General features: G+C 33.8%; 1 long non-coding RNA gene across 1 annotated transcript; it reads left to right on the top strand.

Moving 5' to 3' along the window:
• The first annotated feature begins 1,190 nt into the window (after positions 1–1,190).
• Positions 1,191–20,071, top strand: LOC123392351. The gene is made up of 3 exons (XR_006607085.1): positions 1,191–1,492; positions 13,754–13,831; positions 19,720–20,071. It is a non-coding gene; the product is annotated as an uncharacterized LOC123392351 (long non-coding RNA).
• The last annotated feature ends 2,381 nt before the right edge of the window (positions 20,072–22,452 follow it).

The following is a 22,452-nucleotide window of genomic DNA, read 5'->3' on the forward strand; positions in this document are numbered from 1 at the left end:
TTTTATGGATAATAATCCAGTTTTCTGTAAGACTGGGTGTCTCTTTTTTCTCCGAGTGAGTTTCCTGGCCAAGAGCACTTGCTCAGGAGATTTGGAAGTTATTCTTTATAAATATTAACATCTCTTTACTCTTTCCATTGGGATATTAATGTAATTTTAAGAGGCAGGGTACTCTTTCCTTTAAGAGAATGCATTTTGGAGCCAGATTGCCTGCATTCAAATCCTCGTTCTGCCATTTTGTAGCTATTGTGGGATAGGAGCAAGCCACTTAATCCCTCTCTTTTCTCATCGGTAGGAAAGGTAGATGGTAAGTGGTACCCAACTCACAAATTTGTTGTGATTAGTGAATGGGCTAATATAGCAATGTGTTTAGAAGAGTACATGGCATATACAAACCACTTGATGTGCATTAGCTATTAATGGCATTTTTATTCTTATAGTACCTCCACTGTGATTACACATGTAAGTAGGCAATCAGACTTATAAGACGCAAATACTTTTTAATCGGATATAGTTCACTTCACTTACCTAATTTTATAGAAAAATGAAAGGCAGGAGATACAGCAAGCACATCATTTCATCAGGATTCCTGACAAATACCCAAGTACACAGTTTCTTTTGCCTTTACCCCAAATGAGGTGTATACAACTAACATGGACAAGAACAATGTGATAGAAGCTGCATCCTCTGTTTCCCACTAGTGCCTAATACTGTCCTTCTCATGCAAGCATCCGGCCTGGATGCCAACTCGCACTTTCCCTAATGCAGATGCAGTTTTGCGTGATGAATGAGACTGACACAATATTCTCATTTATTTGAGCTCTGCTGTTTCCAAGGAAACAGTGCTATGGGAGTCTAAGATCACTCTAAAAAGGTCTTTATCAGCCCCAGCCAGCCCAGACATTAATCATTTACTCAAATTTATTATTTTATTTTGGAAGAAATTCCGGTTAATATAGAAAATATGTTTGTGCAGAAAATAGAATAAATGTTCTTTGAATTTAGTTTAAAAACTTAATCCTAGATGTATACAAGTTTAGACAAATTCATGTATTAGTCTTTTGAAGGATTTACTAGAATGTTCTGCCTCAAACCTTTCTCCACTTCTCCAATTCTGATGGCTATACTATGTTCATTAGAAGTGCATAACTAGGCTACAGGTATTTACCCATTTTTAAATACAGATAATCTTGAAGGACGGAAAATATTAAAATCGGATCACCAATAATGAATATTTGATTATGTGTTTTATAGATATAGGTATGCAAATAACATTTTTCCAACCAAAAGGCTGAGAGCTCAGTAAATGGATCATAAATCAAGGAAGGTTTGATGGGAAATGTTTATCAGTTATCTATGCTGCATAAGAAACTACTCCAAACTTAGTGGTTTGAAACAACAATTGTCTTCCTAAATCAAATCTTTTTGTATATCAGGAATTCAGAGAACGCTGGAATGGATAATTCATGGGATCCATGTGGCATTGATGGAGGTCAGTGGTATTATTCAGTTGGCAAAGTATTTGAGGCTGCTTCACTAACGAGTGTGGTGTCTTGGCAAGGATGGCTGAAAGTCTTTTTTTACTTGAGTAACATTAGAATCTTAGGAATAAAAAAATTATAAATTATACTTATATTAATTTTTAGTCAGATTCTATAGCAAATGCTTTTGCAAACAATATTGGAAACTATTTGATTTTATAACCCAACCTCAAAAGATACATAGAATCTCTTCTGCTATACTTACTGGTGAAAGTAGTCAGAAACACACTACTATTTAAGGGGAGAGTATGCAGGTACTCTCTCTCTGACAAAATATCAAATAGTTTTTGGGTAATATTTAAAAATCACAACAGGCAAATTATAAAGAGATGTCTAGCATACATAGGACAATTTGGAGCAGTATACTTGAATGTGGAAAATATATCTTGCCAAAAAAAAGGAACATAGGGCATACTTTGGTAAGGAGTCCTGCATTCTGGGAGGTAGAAATGTATGATTGACAAATAGCCCATTCAAACTTCAGTGAGATATTATAAAACTTCTATCCAACAGAAATTCTCTGAATATTAACAACACCAAATCCCAGAATTGGATAAATTGATATAGAATTTGAAAAAGCCATAAGGAAATGATTCAAATAATAGAATATTTTATTAACTAATCCATCTAAAAGCCAGATTAAAATGTGTTAAGTTGTTGTTTTGAGGTTTCACAGTTATGTCTCCTCAAATTTATGGGTTTTATTAAATGTAACAAACTTAAGCACGAAAAGCACCATAATGAATCTAAATATTTGTGGATTGATGCAAGGACTTTTTACAATCATTTGCTCTTTTTCTACAAAAAAAACATGTTTTATTTATGATAATGACAATTCTCTAGTAAGTAGTCCTATAAAGCATGACTTTGTAAAGAGATAATGACTATATTTTCAACTGCAAGTTTCAAGAACAATGAAGGACAAGGACAGATCCCAAAATAGTTAGGGGGGATAATACTCTGTAGACCTATCAATTTATTCACAAGTTAATTAAATAGTTTCCTTTCTGTGATACTCACAGCTAATAATATCCACAGCAGTAATATAATTTGCAATCTTTCAACATTTTTAAATCCTTAAAGTGAAGAACTAATACCAGCACAAAATGATTAGAAAAAATAACTACATTGGAAATTTGAATACCTAGATAATCCAAGTTAATATATACTGTGGACTTTAATACAGATGTATATAAACATGCATCTATATATACATTACAGAATATTTAGTTGAACTTATTTATCATAAATCTGTAATTATATATTTGTATGAATATATTTAATCACACTAAAATATGACGTTTGTAAAAGCTGGGATTTCTTCTGTCTTGTTCTCCACTGTAACCCAGTGATTAAAAGAATATCTAGCACACGGTAGAGCTCAATATGCATTTATTATATTAAGTCTAATTCCCCTACTATGTCAACATCAGGTAATAAATCTTGTCTGGTTTCCTTGCCCTTTGGAAACTCATCATTAAAAAAAAAAAAAGATTTATTTGAGAGATTGAGAAAGCAAGTGAGCATGAAGAGGGGCAGAGGGAGAGGGTGAGAGAAAACAATTTTAGCAGATTCTGCACTGAGTGCAGAGCCCAACATGGGGCTCAATCCCTCAACCCTAAGATCAAAACTCTGAGATCATGACCTGCACGAAAACTAAGAGTCGGATGCTCGAAACCCACCAAGAAACTCCTCATTTTAATCAATGTGTGCGTCCATATGTGTCCACAAAAACAGAGCTTTTCTTTTTTTCTAGCCACTTCATTTCATGTACTTTCCTCCTTTTGCTAAAGTCCAGTAAAACTAAACAAAGATTATTCTTCGGCTGTTTTTATTGCAGTTATACTGGAAGCTGTTCATCTAGGTTTTCAAATATTTTAGAAAATTGACCAAACAATTTAAACTTACCAGCCTATTTTTTTTATGTATATATGGAATATGTGCTATTTCTTTTGTATCAAAAAGAAGAATCAACTGTCTTTGCAAGACATTTTTGGGATAAGGATAAACATTCTCAGAAGAATAAATAGGTTATTAGGCTTTATATACCTACACCCCTCAGTCATTAGCTTGTTATCTCAAGGCCATTGCAACATTGATTGAGGTGAAACCTTAACTGAATACCTCTCACCTAGTCAGCAGTGCTTTCATCATAGCAAATAAAAACATATAATACAACCCTGGAGATGCCATCTCCATACTTATTAAAAAATGACGTATGATAATGCATACAAAGTGGACAGCAGAAGTTTTGACAGTGGGAACCTGACACAGGCTAGGGAAATCAGGACAGATTTCAAAGAGGAAAATACCGGACCTCACCTGGGTAGTAAAGAGGCAGAGAGGATAATAAATTGATGCTCTAGTTTAAAATCTTACCACAATTATCATTCTTTTTTGGTGCTCAGGATCTTACAGCTTCTGGAAACATTAAGCAACTTTATTTTTTAAAAAGTTCATCTTGGAGTACCTGGGTGACTCAGTCAGGTAAGTGTCTGCCTTTGGCTCAGATCATGATCTCAGGGTCCTGGACTGAGCCCTGTGTTGGGCTCCCTGCTCAGAAGAGAGTCTGCTTCTCCCTCTCCCTTAGCTGCTCCCTCTGCTTCTCCCTTTTCCTTAGCTGCTCCCTCTGCTCATGCTCTTATGCTCTTTCTCTCTTTCAAATAAATAAAATCTTTCTTAAAAGGTTTATCTCAGGTGCCATGGTGGCTCAGTGGGTTAAAGCCTCTGCCTTCAGCTCAGGTCATGATCCCAGGGCCCAGGGATCGAGCCCCACATCGGGCTCTCTGCTCAGCCGGCAGCCTGGTTCCTCCTCTCTATCTCTGCCTACTTGTGATCTCTGTCAAATAAATAAATAAATCTTTAAAAAAAGTTTACCTCAAAACATGAAGTCAGGAAAATCTAGTTATAACTTCATAGTCACCCTCTGTCAACAAACAATTATAAGTCTCTCTGGTTGTCTATATCTTCTATCATGTTCTAAATGTCCTTAAGAACCCCATTATGCTTCACTCTACTGCTACTGATTTCTTCTGAACCACTCATTGGGCCAACTGTTGCCCATACTTCTTGATATATACATCTTATTATGAATACTTAAAACAATTTCCTTCCTACCTAACTTTGCATCAAACTCCTATTCAAACATGGAAATCGTACAGTTATCTACTTCTCTGTAAATTATTTGTCCTGAATTAATTACTTCTCCCTCTGCAATCATATAGAATTTAATTATAATTTAAAGTAATTAATTTGAAAAAAAATAATTATTTTGATTATGCCACTCCTTTGTTGGCAGGTGAACTTGGGCCTTATTTATCTTTCTCCTTGGGCTTTATATATACCTTTCAATGTCCCCAATAGGTAGTAGTAACTGAATCTTTTAATGTCCTCTGTAGGTAACAGTAATTCAGAATATTTTATAAAATTTTGATTATGGGTTCAATATACTGATTTCTTTTTGTATGTTTCTATGATTTTGACATTGTCACTAATGGGAAAAATAAGGAATTACATCAATTGAGGTTATTTTCTAGATATTAAGCTGATATGACCTGATAATAATCTTATTCCTATTGTAATATACATACTTCTGCTAGCTAATTATGTGCTGAACTCTTGTATGTATATTGTAATATACATACTTCCTTCAAAGATAAACAATTCATGGTAATAAAATTCAATATTCCCTCGGTTGTTAATACCCTTGTCACAGAATATTAAAATTGTATCTTTTACTCAAAATCCCCCCACCAGCTGTCAGAGGAATAGTTTATAATTAATGTATTTGGTCTTTCTTTACTTTTCCCTTTCTGTGGAGAGGAATCAGCCTCTACATCCCAAACAGATGTTTTACACGAGCTTATAAGACACCACATTCCTGAAACTCTTCTCATGGGTCCTATTCCCTAATGTCTGAGGCAAGATAGTTTTCTAGATTGCTAAGCAAGGAAAGTGGAAAAAAGAATTGAAGATTAATAATTTTCATAATTGTTATTTTGTCTACATTTCTCCCTCTCATCACTTTCCTTTATTCTCTATTTCTGGAGTTTCAAATTTTCCATGGATGGTTGTGTATTCATACACACACGTATATATACATAAGCCAGAAACAAAAGAATAGTTTTTAAACATAATATGCTAAAATTTTCAAAGCTCTCAGTACCAGCATTTAATTCTGAATAGGAAATGAGTATACTAATGAGCTAATGCATATTACTGCATTTTTTTAACCTAAGGAACTGTGCAAACATTGCCTAATAATGTAATTTAAACATAAAATTAATTGTGCCACATTAAATCTATGACTGTGTATAGGTACCACATTTTTTTTTTTACCTCTAATTTCTTGATTCAGGTCTTTCTTACATATTGGCAAGTCAAGGAAATTAAATTGCCAAATTTTGTTTTTACTTCTTTTCTGTGACATTTAAACTTTCTTCAGTGATACACCTCACAGGTTTTCTACTCAGATAGGAGTCAAGGCCTCTGTAATCAGTATTCTGTTTTATTTTTGCAGAGATCATCTACTTACGGAGACTCATTAAAGCATGATGAGTCAGATATGTTCTAGGGTATATTTTAAGCTAATTATGTGCTGAACTCTTACCTTTGCTGCTTTTGGGCATAAATTAAAAAGCGTCCAAAGTAGGTTCTTTTTTATTTTTCAAAAAAGTGTTTTTAAACTTGTTTAAAAAGATATTTCCAGAGAAAATGCATCTGATTTGAGATCTGAATATAAAAAAGAAACGCTCCATCTTGCAAACTCTCCACCACAGAAAAAATAACTGTGATTTTATTATGGCAAAGGGTACATTTCAAGGTCACTGCTTTGCTTTGCTTCTGAAGTTTGTTTAGCAGCTAGGAGAACACACAGAGATTCAAATGCTGGCTTCTTTAAAGTGACATTTTGTATAGAAGTATTTGATCAGAGAGAGAAGTACAGACTCTATAAGGAAGCCACGCAATCTGAATTTGTAATTCTTGACAACAAAACATTTTACTGTAGTGTAAATAATATTACGTGTGCAGACTTTTCATTTTAATGTCAGAGATCATATTTTCTATTGAAGAGAGAATAGCCAATTAAATGCCAAGTCTACATTGAAATCCTTTCTTATTTAGGAAACTCAAAGATTTGTTTTCCTATATTCTACTGAGTTCCTAACCCCAGAGAGTGGGGGTTCAGGAAATCCAATGGTTTAATCTTTAGTCAGGTGTTTGGGGAGTCTTCTATCGAAACTCTACTTCATTGCATTTAGATATCATATCAAATTAAATAAATTCATTAGCACTGAGATACATCATTTGTATCAATTGTGTAATTGTGTAATTGTGTAATTCATTAACCCAAATGAGGACCATGTTCTGAGCACTTGGTAAAGTCTGTCAGAAAAGGAGAAACTAATTAAATTAACATCACACCCTTCTCCTGATATTCAGTGGCAACGGGACAGAAAGAGCTTTGTTTATGGTGTGATTTTAAAGAATTTTAGTAAAACAAACAAACAAAAAAAACAGACTGTTTTAGTCAAAAATATCTTCCTTTCCTCCATCATCCCCTCCACATCATCAGAATAGTCAAAGTCTCCATAAAAGTCTTTGGTTTTAGGATTTTAAGGATCTTCTAGGAGCTATAATTTGAACTGAAAGCCAGGAATTGGTAATTGAGGACAGTTTTTTCTTGTCAATGAGTAATCTTAGTAAAGATACTTGGAACCTCATTATCTCCATGTGTAGTAAGTGGTTATTATTTCAGATATCTGAGGATGTGTTCAGCTCTTTAAGTTTAAATTCTGTAAGTCTATGACAAACCTAACCATAGCCAGTCTGTCAGTTAATACGTTAAAATTGTTTTAGTCATTCGCATCAAGGATTGAATTATATGATGAGATTAGCTAAAGCTAGTTGACTAATGATGCATTAGGTGAAGGCATGAGTGACAGATGATATTATAGGAGGCAATTAGCGTCACAAAAGAAACATATGACTTTCAGTCTGGGTGACAAAATGGCTTAGAAGATATAGTACCTTATCATTTTATTGAGTTCCAAACCCTAAAAATCTCTCTTTCTCTCCAAACATATTTTGATGCATTGATGAGGACAGTGTTTATTCCTTTATCCCCCCAAGTAATAGGTTGGGTCAAAGTAAGTGTCCTTTAAATGCACGTATAATGGGATCAGTCAGTCAATGTGAAAACTTTAAATTTCAGGGCCTGAAGAGCACCATTGATGGAAACATTTCAAAGGACCCTGGAGACTACTATATACCATACCATACACTCACTTGGGCTATACTCTATTTGAGAAGTACATGTCAATATTGGTGGCTCCTAATTACATGGCAGAATATACCACATATTTCTTTGTTAACACCAACAATACATGACATCAATTTTCCATTGATCTCTTTCAGCTTACCTGTTGTGCCCATAAGCAGTGTGTCAGGGAAATCAGAGGCTTAGGCACTGTTAAGGGACTAAGTTCTTCTTCTTAGTTAGTAACTACTTTCTAGTTACTAACTTTGAGGCCCTGGGACATCACTTTCTTCAGTGAAAATGTTTCCTTATCAGAGTATTATAAGGAACGAATAAGAAAATGTATATCAAAGTTCTTTTGCAAATATAAAGGTATTAACATTAGAATTAGCTTTAGTTAAAATATCCCTGCATAATAATTATACTTTAGAACAAAATTAAATCTTCGAGTGCTTTCTGTCATACTTCTGTATGTAGTTCGAACTGGGATAAAACTGTATATCTACCAAAAGAGCTAAGAGATAGGGCAGTAGAAAAAGAAAGACAAAGTAGGGGGAAACATTGAGTAAGATAACAGGGAAGAAGGAAGAGAAAGGAAGAGAGGAAACAGAAAAAAGAGGTCATCTATATGGAAAAGTGGAAGAATATCCGTTATAATAGACTGTATCCCCTAAGGATTTTTAAACTTTCCTTGCATAGCAGAGACCTGGACCATAGAAGATTCATAAAGCTTGGCAGATAACTCCACCTAAACATACAGCTTAAAAAAGAAAGAATATTTCTTCAATTTCTCAAAAAAGACAGCAAAATATGGAAATTCACTTATTTTATTTGAGTCCACAGCAACATGATACAGAAGATAACGATATATATAGAAACAATTTAGTTGGTAAACTTTTACATATATCTGATTCTACTGGAAAATAATGAAAGACAAATTTGAAGAGTTTCAATAGTTTGCCTTGTGGTGCTATGAAGGTTAATGTTTGATTAAAATGAAAATAGGAAATCTATGTCAAAGCTGTTTTTATCAATATTTGTATGCAAAAAAATCACTGTTGTAATATGTCAAAGAGTAATTTTGCACAGTAGTTTTAACAAAATAGCATAGTGGTTGGAATGTAATTTCTAGAGCCAGATTATATAGGTTTTTGACAGAGTCATTTGTTCACTGGGTGATCTTGGGTGAATATTCAATCTCGTTTTTCCTTAAATCCCTCATTTTTAACATGAAGATTATAATAGTGATGTTATAAAATTTATCATACAAGTCAATTTGTGAAAATTAGGTGGAACATATAAGTGCTTAGTGTTAGTTTTTGTTATACACTTATTTTTAATGAGTATAGGTAAGTGTTAATTTTTATTTTTATACTTCAATGTGTATGTTGTATGTATTTTAATTACTCCTTTATAAATAAAATGCAGAAGTCTAGAATATAAGAAATTGCTTAGGATAGAAGACATTCATGGGGAAAAAGAGAGAAACTGTTTTTAGGTATATTATGGTTTCAATTAAGAAAAATGTTAAAAGAAATTATGATATCCTTAATTTTTGTTTGTTAATATTTTTATTCATGTGTGTTTAATGATTAGGCATAGTTTTTAAGCAGAGAGTCATTAGAAGCTGTGTGTTTGCAGCTTCTTCCCCATCTAGTAAGTTGAGTTAATGCATAAAACTGTCAAATTCCTTGACTCCTTTACCTTCACTTCTCATTTTGTGTTGACTTGTAATTACCCAGTTTTCTTTTTTTAAAAATTTCAATTCTAATTAGTGTTGCGCCAAAATCTTTGTCAATTAAAGAGTATCTTCCAATACTGATTTTATGAGTACTAATGGCTACATTAATGAGAAAATATAACCTAAGTGCCTCAGGGTATTCTTTTGTAGAGCACTTAAAAATAATCAACAGCACCAAAATTCAAAATAACTGAAAAATAAATTTAAAACAAATGCAAAAATGCAAAACTTTCTCTTCCTGTGTTACCAAGGACACAAGCAAACAAGGGAAGCTTGTTTGCATGTGCATCTTCCCACCAATTAAATCATGAGGTAGCAATATTCTCAGAGGTTCATTAAGAATTTTTCAGGTTAAAGAAATGCTGATTACAGATATATATGCAAAATGTAATTGATTTTCGAAATGAGATCTCTTTACTGATGAAACAAAAGCTGCTGATTTTCTCCTCTTCTTAACTATTCTTTTGATCCTGTGCTTGTAAGGGAAGAAAAAAATTTTCCCTCTACCCTTCTAGATTCTTGGCTGAAACACTGTGATAGAAGACAGATTAACAAGAACAGAACTTCAGTAACATGTATTCCTCCTAGATATATGGGAAATATCCAGGAAAATAGTAACTCCCCCAAATGGCCCAAGTTACCACCTTAAATTCCATCTCCCCTAAAAACGAAAGGTGTTGGGAGTGGGTGCTGTTGGAGCCAGGTGTGAGAGGTTACAGCACAGTAAACAAAAGTATTTTGTATAAAGTATTTAGAGTCATTCTCTTTTTGGTGAAGAGGGGAAAGGCCCTTACAAATGGAGATTTTTTTTATAAATGTCATTTTCAGAGCTTTTCCTGTGACTGCTATTTTTAAAAAATATTCTGCTCAAAAAAAATATTCAGCTCAAAATAATCCTATCCTCATGCCAAAGAGGCATATTTTGGGGTGATATATTCTGCTCCCCTTTAGCTGTTACTGAATTTTCAATTATTCTATAGTACTACTAACCTTTAATAGAAATAAGGCAAAATAAAATTACTTTTCAAATAAAACCTTTGGAAAACATATCTGAAGAATGTGGAAAAGTCAGAAAAACTAAACATTATTTAGAGAAGGTGATATCTTTCTCACCTCTTCTTACTCACCCAATGCCCAACTAAATTTGTCCAAATATCAAATTCAAATCCCATGGAATACAGCAGCATAAGAGAATGAAATAAAGTCTTCAGTCAATTTTGCAAAATAGGCTTCCCCAGTATTTGGTGTTAAAGCTTCAAAAGGACATTGAAAATTCTCTTATCTGGTTCTGGCTTCTATTACAACTACCCCAAAGCCATTAGCAATCAGGCAGCATCCCATCTAGCAAGTAGAGAGATGCTCTGAGGAGTTGTACAAAATAGAAGGTTTTTATAGTTAAAAAGGGGGCAAGTAGATATTTGGGGAAACAAAAAAGGATTGTTTCAGGTGAAGACATCTTCTGAGTGGAAAGGGAATGACAAGATTTTATGATACAGATGACTTCACTAATTGGGATCAGGAAATTTCAGATTGACTGTGAAAGGTCACATTCCTGGGATAGGTTGAAACAGCAATTCAGTCTTGGTTTTCTGCTGTGGACAGGGACTCCATCTTGGACTTATTTCTTTTTTAACAGAATTCATGTCCTACTGCCCTCATCTTGCTCTTGAACTCTAAACAAACTGCCCATAAGCATACTTTACTCCACTCTGGTCAAAATCTAGGACAAAAGTGTTACTTACCTTTTGTTAAACATTAGAAAGTTATCAGCTTGAGCAATGACAGAGATACTTTCTTCTCTGAACCCGTCCACAAATAAAAGTGAAAAGATTTTAAGCCAAATTATCCATAAGAATTTATAATGACTTTCTAATTGCCATACCTATGCATTCATCCATTTCAATTTGTATAAATAAGGTTATAGAGAAAATAAAATGTAAATTGATTAATCATGTGTCTATATTTTCAGCAATATATTTTCCAAGTTCTAACATCCCTGAGTCAGGGATGTTACAGTATACTTTTCATAATGGTGCCTGGCCAGTGCAAATGTAATATAATAAATTACAATGGGCTACAACGCCTTCTGTCCTTAAGGGAGAAATGAATAAAGTCAGAATAGAATGGAAATATATATATATATACATACACACACACATATATATATATTTAAAATTTATTCCTTTGAGAATCCATCAAAATTTCAGAATAAAAACCAGATGAAAGTCAGAAAAAATTGTTTTAACACTTGACACAAACATTTTGATGCCCCATTTTCAAAAAAAAAAAAAAGAAAAAAGCACCCTATATAGCCTTTTTTTATAATTTTTTCCCTATTTGTTTTGTAGTAGTTCTGTTTATTTCCTTGACATCAATGTATTTTTGTTATATGCATTGCAGGTATCCATTCCTAATCTGTGATTTGTCTTTTAACTTTATATAGAGGAGCTTTCAAAAATAGAGTTTCAAGCTTTACCATGCTACCCAGAGAGAGGTCTATACAGTGCTGTCCTGGGTTCACATTGTAACTTAAAGGGAAACTTTCATAATGTCTGGAGCTCTTGATGTCCTGGCAAATGAAGGAAGAGGATGTCCTCAAATTCCCTGTAGTAGGAATCCACTTAGATTGGCACCAACCTTCACCTCCAAATGGAACAGTACCTCTAACAAAAAGAAAAATGTTGGCATCTACAACATGAATCTGAAAAGAACCTTGGAGACGTGTCTGCTGGCAGCTCATGCCATCGTTGCCATGGGAATGCTGTCTGATGTCAGGGTCACATTGTCACCTGCTAGAATCCAAGACTTGACATTTACTGCCTACGTTCTTGTACTCACTGACCTTTGTCCCACATTTTTCCTTAAGCTCTTCTTTCCAGCTTATTAACTCAGGGCAATGGAAAGTCAAAACACCCCTCAAGTGATAGCAACTGACCTGACAAGACACCCAGCTGGCCCAGACCACCCATAATAGTTTGAGTGTAATCCCCCTAACTGTGCCTGTGAATGGACCATGGAATGACCTCTAGAATGACCATCAACTACGTCGACCTCATTATAATACTAAAATTTCTGCCCAAGGAGGAGCACAAGCCTCATTTACCTAACACACAACATATGTATAGATATACTTCCTTAAGGTTCATGAGTGTCCTTATGCCTGCCTCTAAAAGGATTCCCTTTTTCATTCTAACCCTAAATAGTAGGAACCTATCCACCCTTCTTAGGAGTCACAGCTTTGAAAGTTATTGTCTGTAATCTTCTTGTTACAGTTTCCTTTGTGTGACAACTCACTTGGTGTAGTTTCCATCTGTGACACAAAAATCCCCATCCCAGTGATTTTTCATAATGTATGCAGTGAATTCAGCTGCATTAGGAATCAGCTATGGTTACCAGCTGCCAGTAGGCACTCACTTTTCATTTGCCTTGATTAGTAATATCCTTTGTCAGATAACAAATAGAGTCACTGACAATAATGTCCATTCATTAAAAAATTGAACATTTAGGGGCACCTGGGTGGCTCAGTCATTGAGCCTCTGCCTTCAGCTCAGGTCATGATCCCAGGTCCTGGGATCAAGCCCCACGTCTGGCTTCCTGCTCTGTGGGAGGCCTGCTTCTCCCTCTCCCACTCCCCCTGCTTCTGTTCCCTCTCTCGCTGGGTGTCTCTCTCTGTGTCAAATAAACAAATAAAATCTTTTTAAAAAATTCAACATTTATATAATTTGTTAATTCTTTTTTATTTGTTTGAAAGAAAAAGGGAACATACAAGGTGGGGAGGTGGGAGGCAGAGGGAGAAGGGAGAGAGAGAATCACAAGCAGTCTCCATGCCCAGCACAGAGCTGGACAGAGGGGCTCAATCTCAGACCCCAAGATCATCATGACAGAGCTGAAATCAAGAGTCAGACACTTAATGGACTGAGCCAGCTTGGCACCCCTGTTAATCCCTATCTTGCTACTTTCTCATTTAAAGAAAGAGCTATATTTTACTCCATTTCGCATGTGATATCTCACTGCTCTGTATAAAAATGAACCTAAGTAGTCGGAGGTATATCTCTTATTAATATATATAATGTAAGAACTTTCTATTTTCTAGTTTCTTTCCACCGTATTCCATATGGAAAAAGCAGCAAAAGATGTTCTTTTACTTGTGACTTTGTTCTATCTGTTCAGAGGAAATACTCTGAATTATTTGCTTTTCTTCTCTATTCACAGATTGATGGGCTACCTTTAAAGCATGTAGTCAGAGCCGTATTTTTCCTTGAATTTTACATACTGAGCATATATCTTCTGGTAAGTTGCACCTTTTGTTCTTTTTTTATGGCTTTTATGCATTGTTATTCCATTAGTACAAGGCTAGCTATTTCTACAAATGTCCCACAGAGAGAATATTTCAGTGACTTCCTTGACAATGCTGAGAAGTCTTTGTTTAGCATTCATTCTGCCTTCTAATTCTGTGCTCTAATGTCACTCTCTGCGTTCTAGTTTAATTCAGGTTTGCTTATTCTCATTCTTTCAGTCTCTAATCACTGCCTCTTATATCTTTCAATTATACAAATCTGAGCACAGCTTTGGTCTGGACTCACAAAAGTTTGGTCTGTCACTTAAGTGAAGGTCCAAAGTAGTTTTTGATGTTTGCTACAATTACTACCTCATTGTTAGCCCCAGATAAAGTTGTCAGAAATTTACTGCATCGTTTTGTAGAATTTTACTTAGAATAAAATGAATTTTGTTTGGGATAGACATATGAGAAAACATGCCATTTAAAAAAATAATTTGATGGGAAGTGGAACTATTAAAATAAGCCTACGTATTAATAAAATTATTTAAGTGTAGTATTTATTGGTACAATGATTGAAATTTATGAAAATATGCACTTTAAGCCTTCAATAACTTCCAAGATTAAGTAAAAATATATTTTAACAAAAATTCTAAAAACTAATGTAGTACAAATAAGGATGATTTATGAATAGAACTTTTGTAATTATTAATCAAACTTTGGTATTATTATTAGTCTAATTTTTATTCTATTTCTTTGAAATTAACAAATGTATGTTTCTTTAAAAAATATGCATTTTATGAACCCTAGAGCAAGGACAATAGGAAAAATTAAAGAGATAATTACTAGACTAATAGTAGCAATAAAATAAAATACTAAAAAGTACTATATTAATCCAAATAAAGGTGGAGAATGCAAAAACTGAAGCAAAGAACAAAAGCAAAACTAGAAAACAAAGAGCAATTTAAACTCAATCATAGTGATAAGCATATTATATATAAATGATTTAAATACAGGGTCTAAGGCAGAAATTGTCATGAACTACAAAAAGATTAAATTATATTTTCTACAAGAAAACCACTTTTTTGAGATGAAATCATTGTTTAAATCCAAATGGACCAGGTCCCTGGGTGGCTCAGTGGGTTAAGCCACTGATTCGGCTCAGGTCATGATCTCAGGGTCCTGGGATCGAGCCCCACATTGGGCTCTCTGCTCAGCGAGGAGCCTGCTTCCCTCCCTCTCTCTCTCTCTCTCTGCCTATCTCTCGGCTTCCCCTTCCCTCTGCTTCCCTCTCTGCCTACTTGTGATCTCTGTCTGTCAAATAAATAAATCTTAAAAAAAAAAAAAAAAACCCAAATGGACCAAGAAAATATATTACGCAAACACTATACAAAAGATACATTCAGAAGTAACATTAATATTACATGGTAATTAATAGACATTATAGAATTTAGAACAGGAAAAAATTATCCTGGATAAGGAGGCAAATGTTATAATGACAAAGGAAGATATTTATAAAAAAGGTATTAATCAGAATTTTTATGAACCAAATAGATATATTGTACATAAAGCCATAGTTGATAGAATTGATAGGGTAAGTAATAATTACAGATGAAGTTTTCAATACCTCTCTCACAGCCCACCTTCAAAAAATATCATATCACTATACTTATATTATAGAAATTTACAAAAATATTCTTTAATTTCCCCTTCTTGTCTTTGGACAATAGTCATTATATATTTTATATCTACTTAGTTATAAACTACATAATTCATTTTGAATATTATTTTTTATGTATTTGGAAGAGCTACATAATTCTGTGGACTGATATTTTCTCAAATGACCAATGCAGGATGCGATAAAACCATTCATCTGAAAAAGATCCATTCAAAGCATAAAAAAGACTAATGGATTTTAAAGTAACAAATTATAAAAAGTACACTAATATGGTTTCAGATTCCTTATTGAAATTAACCTTTTAGAAGCTACCACTTGTCAAGTTTTGACATTATATCAAAGAAAAATATCCATGATTATCTGGAAAGGCTTTTAGAATACTTTTAACTTTTTAAATTACTTGTCTGTATTAAAAACAGATTTTCTTCATATACTTGAACTATAAAAAAAATAATGAATTGAATGCAGAAATAATTATGAGAATCCAGCTATGTTATATTACAGAGATTTCTTTTTTTTTTTAATATTGTGTTTATTTGAGAGAGAAAATGAGAGAGAGAGAGAGAGAATGAGAGGATAGAGGTCCGCAGGAGAAGCAGACTCCCTGCCCAGCAGGGAGCCCAATATGGGATTTGATCCCGGGACTCCAGGATCATGACCTGAGCCAAAGGCAGTTGCTTAACCAACTGAGCCACCCAGGCACCCATATTACAGAGATTTCTAAAGTCTAAAACATTGCCGCTCTCTTCCTCTCTATTTTATAAACATATATATATATATATATATATATATATATGTATATATGGAGAGAGAGAGAAACTTTTTTATTAAGGTAGATATGATATATAACATTATAGTAGTTTCCTGTATACAGCATAGTGATTCAATATTTGTAGTTATTGTGAAAAGATAACCACAATAAATCTAGTTAACATGGGTCATCATAGTTGTTACAATTTTTTTTCCTGGTGAGAACTTTTAAGATCTACTCTTCTTAGCAACTTTCAAATATACAATATAGTGTTATTAACTGTAGTCACCATGCTCTACTATGAATTTCTTAATCTAATACCTGGAACTTGTACACTTTGATCCCCTTCACCCATTTTTCCCACCCCTCACCCATCTCCTCTGGCAACCATCAATCTATTCTCTGTAACTATGAGCTTTTTTGTTTTTTTTTAAGCTTTCACATACAAGTGAGATCATACAGTACTTCTCTTTCCTCGTCTGGCTTATTTCACTTAGCACAGTGCCCTCAAGTTCCATTCATGTTGTCACACATGGTAAGATTTCCTTACCTTCTTCTGTAGGGATGAATAATATTCTTATTTATATACGCAATAAACATTTAGTTGCTTCCATTTTTTGGCTATTGTAAATAATGCTGCAGTGAACACCGGGTGCAGATATCTTTTGGAGTGAGTGTTTTCATTTTCTTTGGATAAATACCAAACGCGCAATTGCTGGATTATATGGTGGTTTTAATTTTTTGAAGAACCTCCATAATGTCTTCCATAGAGGCTACACCAATTTACGTTCCCACCAACAGTGTACAAGGGTTCTATTTTTCTCCATATTTTTGCTAATTTTACTTACCTTCTTGATAATAGCCATTCTAACAGGTATGAGGTGATATCTTGTTATGGTTTTGATATACATATAGTTATATGTTTATTAAAATATAGCAATATGCTGGATTTTATTGTTACTTTCAATCAATAAAGAGGTATTAAAAATTTTCAGTTTTATCTTCCTCTTGTGGTGAGAACACTGACTTGAGACCTACCTTCTTAATGAATTTTTAAGTGTGCAATAGAATATTTTTAAGTATAGGCACAATGTTGTACAGCAAATCTCTAGAAATTATTTATCTTAACTGACACTATACTTATTGGACATCTCCTTATCTTCCTAGTCCCTGGAAACCACAATTCTATTCTTTGTTTCTATGAGTTTGACTATTTTATTATTTACTTATTTATTATTTATTTGTTTATTTATTTATTTAATGTGTGTGTAAGAGAGAGAGAAAGCAAGTGTGCATGAGCAGGGAGAAGGCCAGAAGGAGTAGACTCCTGGCTGAGTGGGGAGCCTAATACATAGTTCACTCCAAAACTCTGAGATTATGACCTGAGCTGAAGGCAGGTGCTTGACCAACTGAGCCACCCTAGTGCCCCTAAGATTTCCTTTAAATCACTGAGCATATTTGTGGTAGCTGTTTTATGGTCACTGTATATCATTTCCATCATTTTTCTCAATTGAGTCACTTCTTTTTTTTGATCTTAACATATTACTTCTTCACATGACTCTATCTGAATCTAATCTTTTAAGTTTTTAACTTAAGATATATACTATAAGCAAACGTTTATTGACTCAATATTTTATTAGGTATTATATATTGCCTTATAATTGGATGTTTCTATTTTTATTTTTTAAAGATTTTATTTATTTATTTGACAGAGATTACAAGTAGGCAAAGATGCAGACAGAGAGAGAGGGGGAAGCAGGCTCCCCACTGAGCAAAGAGCCGGATGCGGGTCTGGATCCCAGGACTCTAAGACCATGACCTGAGCTGAAGGCAGAAGCTTAACCCACTGAGCCACCCAGGTGCCCCTGGATGTTTTTAAATGTACATATATATGTGATACAGATATTATGCACAATATATGCTTAAAATATATTGTATATATATATAATATATGTTGTTCTTATACATTTATTCTATATATATTCAGTATACAGTATATATGTGATATATTTATTCTATGTACATTCTATGTACATATATACTTTCAACAGATATATAATTACTATATAAATAAATTATAATACCCAGAAATACAATTTCAAATTCATTGATTTGTACAGATAAAAAGGACTTGCTTAGTCTCATTAGTTTACAGATAAAGAAAATGTGGGGGCGCCTGGGTGGCTCAGTGGGTTAATGCCTCTGCCTTCAGCTCAGGTCATGTTTCCAGGGTCCTGAGATCGAGCCCTGCATTGGGCTCTCTGCTCAGCGGGGAGCTTGCTTCCCCTCACTGCCTCCCCTTCCCTCTGCTTCCCTCTCTGCCTACTTGTGAGCTCTGTCTGTTGAATAAATAAATAAATAAAATCTTAAAACAACAACAACAACAACAAAAACAGAATCATTTTAATTAATTAATTAATTAAATCTTTTTTTTTAAAGGGGGGCGCACCTGGGTGGCTCAGCAGGTTAAACCTCTGCCTTCGGCTCAGGTCGTGATCTCAGGGTCCTGGGATCAAGTCCCACAGTGGGCTCCTTGATCAGCAGGGAGCCTGCTTCCCCCTCTCCCTCTGCCTGCCTCTCTGCCCACTTGTGATCTCTATTTCTCTTTCAAATAAATAAATAAAATCTTAAAAAAAAAAAGAAAATTCAATCATAATAGTTGAAATTATCATTTAAAGTTAATATAAGGGGGAGGACTAAATCATAAGTCCTGACTCCAGTTTGATGTACTTCCCACTTTATCATCTGATTTAATCCAAGAGATTTCAATAAACCATTCCTGAAAATTTGAAAGCCCAGTAGCTTTAGACTAAACAATTTATTGCCTATATTCTAAAAGCCATCACTTTTGTTTCAGGTACTCCTAACACAAATCATTTCATGATGGAATAACTTAGAAAATAATGCACATCACACAAAAGTATTTATAGGTTTCTGTATCACACTAAGTAAAAAATATGTGAGAATATTAGGGGCACCTGCGTGGCTCAGTCTGTTTAGTGTCTGATTTCAGCTCAGGACGTGATCTTGGGGTCCTGGGATGGAACCTCGTGTGGGCTTCCACGTTCAGCAGGGAGTCTGCTTGTCCCTTTCCTTCTCCCTCTGCCCTTTCTTCCACTAATGCTCTTTCTCTCAAATAAATAAATAAAACCATTTTATTTTTTATTTATTTTTTTAAAAGATTATTTATTTATTTGACAGACAGAGATCACAAGTAGACAGAGAGGCAGGCAGAGAGAGAGAGGAGGAAGCAGGCTCCCTGCTGAGCAGAGACCCCAATGTGGGGCTCGATCCCAGGACCCTGAGATCATGACCTGAGCCAAAGACAGCAGCCTCACCCACTGAGCCACCCAGGCGCCCCTAAATAAAACCATTTTAAAAAGAAGTATGAGAGAATATTAAAGTGCTTAGTTGCCTCCATGTTTTTAATTATACCAGCTTTTTTTCTTTCTTTCTTTTTTTTTTTTTTAAAGGTGAATTCATCATTTCTCCACCAGTATAATTCCTTGTCAGGCTAAAAATATGCACGGTTAGTGGAGATCCAGATGAAGAAAATGGACTTCAGAATTCTTTCATTTAGTACATAATTATTGAGTCCCTATTCCTTGCCAGGACCTTACAAAATGGCATAATATGACAAAGTTAATATTTCTAGCTTTCCTCTAAAATTATCACTGTTATAATATTCACGTGCATTCTATTAATTAGTTTATAGAAAGTGACACTATATATAGCCTGTTGTTTTCCTTTCAGTGACTAGGGAGAATTTATTAGCAAAGATAAATAAAACCTTTTTAAATAAATGAGATTTATGAGGAGTTTAAATCAAATTCTCTAAAATATAATTTATAGAGCAAAATTCTGATATATACATATATATCAATTTAATAGCCAAACCTTCACATATATAATAATACCATATTAAAAAATAGACAACTTTTCGCAAAACACATGCAAAAATCTTTTTTCAGTCTTGTTTTATTTTAACATAGACACCATTTTATATTCATTTTACATAAAAGAAAATACAAAACAGAAGGAATGATATAGATAAAAATGACATGCTTTTTGACTCCAATGGAGAGGCTAGGAGAAAAATAAGCCCTTTGAAAATTTCAACATTTTTACGGTGTTGTTTATTATAATCTCTAAGGTCTTAATCCTTTCCTTTATAAAACTAAGATCTTTGTAGAGCAGTGTTTTTCCTTAAAACCAAATAACACGTATTTTTAAACCTCATTCTGCAATATTTACCATTACTGACAGAACACGATCAGCATTCTTAACATTTAGCATCTTACTTCAGATCTGTGTAAATTCAACCCTTATTCACGGGACCCTGAATATTTCTTCACAAACTCTGACTTGATTATTTTTAAATGACTTTTAATCTAAGTCTCCTAAATTGTCATAAAAATCAGGCTGATTTGCTGTGCCTCTGAGACCATGGTATAAAAGCCCATCCATCACGGTGTATCTAATTAAGAAACTAAGTTAAGAGGTGTTTGAACAAGATATTTGAAAATCTCAGGGGACCAGACAATTGAATTGGTATTTCAGACATATCAAATTAGTTAATGATTTGGGAATCTTTATTCTGCAAGAGTATGTAAATTAAAGAAGAATAATGAAATTCATTAAAGCTTGGTATCAGGGAGGAAGGAGGAGCCTGTGCAGCGCTGCGTGTAATTATAAGTACCTGCTTCATTCAGATAGAAGGACAGGAAACTAGGGAAACAAAAAAAAAGCAATTTGAGCAGATTAATTTCATATTGGACATAGATCATTACAATTATTTTTCTTTATATTTTTAGGGTATCTTTCTTATAATTGACAAACCCATATTTGGTAACAAGGCTTGTTTTCCATTTTCACTTCACCACGTGAACTTGTAAGATAAATGTCTTGCCATTCAAAATGACAATGGATGTTGAATATTTTCTTGAAACTTAACAAAGTATTTTATTTATTCTGTCAGCCTATTTTGATACTGAAAGGAGCAGAAGAATGAAATCACTGCTTTATCCAAAAGCATGGAGTGAATGGAATATTAAATCTCACCCAATAAAGAACCGGTCTGAAATATGTATTCAAAATATAAACAAAACCTTTTCTCCTGTTTCAAGCGGTATACTCATGGTTCTTTAAAAGCATGTAAAATAAGAATGCAACCAATGAAAATATTATTTTCCTAAATAAAATAAAAATAATTTCTTCCATTGTTTATTATTTTATTTGTCCATCCAAAAAATATTCATTTTATGTACCATTTTAAAAAGTTAAACTCAATCAAATATATAAAGGGTTTTCCTAACTTGGATGTGTGTAGAACATACCCTAGTTATAAAAATAATATACCTTTCCTAGACTTTTTTGTATAAGAAAGCTGTAGAAATATAAAAGCCAAATGTTTGTTTGAACTATCATACTCCATTTAAAACTGATATCGCAGGGACCATAGTAAATTAGCACATTCTGTCCCAATGCCTTCCTCTCCTTTCTCTGCCCTTACTATTCCCTCCAGTGCAGTAACCTCTAGGGTCCATATTTGACTATTTGACTATTATGAGAATTCTGCCTTTCGTTAACCTCAGAAGCACAGAAAATTGTAAACATTTGTAAAATAGCATTTATTGTGTCTACAAGGGGAATGTTGGAATCATTAAATTGTTATACATAAAAATTAAAAGGGGTGAGAATACAGTAGATAAAGTATTTTTCAGTGTGATTCTCATTGAGGTAGAACACAGAATAACACATGAACAGTAAAATTGAAGACAGATATACCTAAAATAGAAATAGTATTTATTTAAAAAAATCCTAAAATAGAAATAAAGAGGCAAACAAACATTTATGCACAAGGATATCCATTGCAGTATTATTCCCAAATAGTGAGGATGATGGCAAAGCAATAGGGGAAATAATTAAATATACAAACAAAAGTCCATCAGCTACAACAGACATGGGTTAAACAGGCTTCAGATGAATATTTAATGACAATATAAAATGGTTATGATTTAATAACATGAGTGAAGAAATTATATTTTTGAGAAAAAAATATATAATGTGATTCCAAAATTATTCCTTTTAATTTTATAAATATATTTATACATAGAAAGAAGACTGAGGGGCAACTGGGTGGCACAGCTGGTTGAGCATCCAACTCTTAATTTCAACTCGGGTCCTGAGCTCAGGTCCTAGGATCC

This window comes from Mustela putorius, unplaced genomic scaffold (genome assembly GCF_011764305.1).
Source record: "Mustela putorius furo isolate JIRA1106 unplaced genomic scaffold, ASM1176430v1.1 tig00000508_pilon_pilon_pilon, whole genome shotgun sequence".
NCBI classification, from domain to species: Eukaryota; Metazoa; Chordata; class Mammalia; order Carnivora; family Mustelidae; genus Mustela; species Mustela putorius.